The following is a 2,192-nucleotide window of genomic DNA, read 5'->3' as shown; positions in this document are numbered from 1 at the left end:
ATATATATATATATATATATATATATATATAAACACGGTTCTTCCTATCTATTTCTCTCTCTCTGTTTCTCTTTCTCTCTCTCTCTCTATCTCTCTTTCTAACCCTTTGTTTCTCTTTTTGTTTGTTTGTATTTCTCTGTTTTGTTCCCTCATCTTTCTCTTACTCTCTGTGTCTTCCCTTTTATTCTTATGTCGGCATCCCCCCCCCCCCCCCTGTATCAAGACATGAAAATAACTTAAATAGCTTTGAAATGTCTGAAGAATTGTGAAAAATTACGTTCTTATTGGAAATTGTTAAGTAGGTCTTTAATTTTGATGATAATGGAGATAATAAAGATATTGATGATGATGACCTATGGTGTTGTTTTTAATAGAAATAGTAATAATAACAATAATGATAATGATTATAGTAATAACGATGATACGCATTAATAACAAAGAAAAAAACAGCAAAAACAAAACAACAATCATCATAATATTAGTAATAATGCTAAAGTTAATACTACTAACACTGATAACAATAACGATAGTAATGATAATATTAAGAATACGTGACTTTAGATAAAAACGTTCTAGTATTATTTATGGCTAAATATTCCAGAATTCCCAGCAGGACTTCTTAAGATTCTCAAATCTTAATCGCTAAATATTCTAGAATTTTTTGTGATTCTCAAGTATTTATGGCTAAATATTCCAGAATTTCCAGCAAAATTTCCTGAGACTCAAGTATTTATGGCTAAATATTCCAGAATTCCCAGCAGGACTTCCTGAGACTCAAATATTTATGGCTAGATATTCCAGAATTTCTAGCAGAATTTCTTAAGATTCTGAAGTCTTCATTGCTAAATATTCCAGAATTTCCACCAGAATTTCTTAAGATTCTCAAAAACTGTATCGCTAGATATTCCAGAATTCCCAGCAAAATTTCCTGAGACTCAAATCTTCATCGCTAAATATTCCAGAATTTCCAGCAGAATTTCTTAAGATTCTTAAATCCGTATCGCTAAATATTCCAGAATTCCCAGCGGAATTTCTTAAGATTCTCAAATCTTCATCACTAAATATTCCAGAATTTCCAGCAAAATTTCCTGAGACTCAAATATTTATGGCTAAATATTCCAGAATTTCTTAAGATTCTCAAATCCGTATCGCTAAATATTCCAGAATTCCCAGCAGGACTTCTTGCTCATCTTTACCGAATACTTTTGGGATAAAAACCCAATAACACCGATAAATTAAGATTAGCATTTCTGGAACCTGGATTTTCCATCGATTTTCCTACCTTCGCGTGTTATTTCTGACACGTGTTGCATTTTGGAAAATGTGGTATTTACGGTTCCTTGATTTTAAAGGAAAAAATTGATGATGGAAATGAACGGAATTTAGTTGTTGAAAGATACGAGTTTGTAAATCACATTTGATATTATTGCTACGCCAGTGGGTGTTTGTAAATTACATTTGATATTATTGCTACGCCAGTGGGTCTTTGTAAATCACATTTGATATTATTGCTACGCCAGTGGGTCTTTGTAAATCACATTTGATATTATTGCTACGCCAGTGGGTGTTTGTAAATCACATTTGATATTATCGCTACATCAGTGGGTGTTTGTAAATCACATTTGATATTATTGCTACGCCAATGGGTGTTTGTAAATCACATTTGATATTATTGCTACGCCAGTGGGTCTTTGTAAATCACATTTGATATTATCGCTACGCCAGTGGGTGTTTGTAAATTACATTTGATATTATTGCTACGCCAGTGGGTCTTTGTCTCTGTGTAAATATGTGTCAACAGGATAACATGATGTAAGAATCGTGGAAGAGAAGGACCGGAGGAACAAAACCAGGACAGACGCAGTTTGGTGCTCCTGTTGTCAAGACCTCGCGTGTGCCCCTTGTGGGTGACCTGAGATACCCTGTGTTTGCACTGATATAAGCCTGTATGGTGCAGTGTGATGTGCTGGTCCCCCCTCCCCCCTGTATGGTGCCTATAGATTGGTGTATTTGTGAAGAACTAGTAGTGTAAATATAGGATAGACGTGTTATTGTGTGTTTATTTCGTGCCCTGCCTCCCCACGTGGTGTTTCCCCTCGTGCCCTGCCTCGCCACATGGCGTGTCCCCTCGTGCCCTGCCTCGCCACATGGCGTGTCCCCTCGTGCCCTGCCTCGCCACATGGCGTGTCCCC

Source organism: Penaeus japonicus, unplaced genomic scaffold, assembly GCF_977035675.1.
Source record: "Penaeus japonicus unplaced genomic scaffold, GWHDUDI00000001_assembly GWHDUDI00000041, whole genome shotgun sequence".
In the NCBI taxonomy this organism is placed as follows: domain Eukaryota; kingdom Metazoa; phylum Arthropoda; class Malacostraca; order Decapoda; family Penaeidae; genus Penaeus; species Penaeus japonicus.
This window is presented reverse-complemented; position numbering follows the sequence as displayed.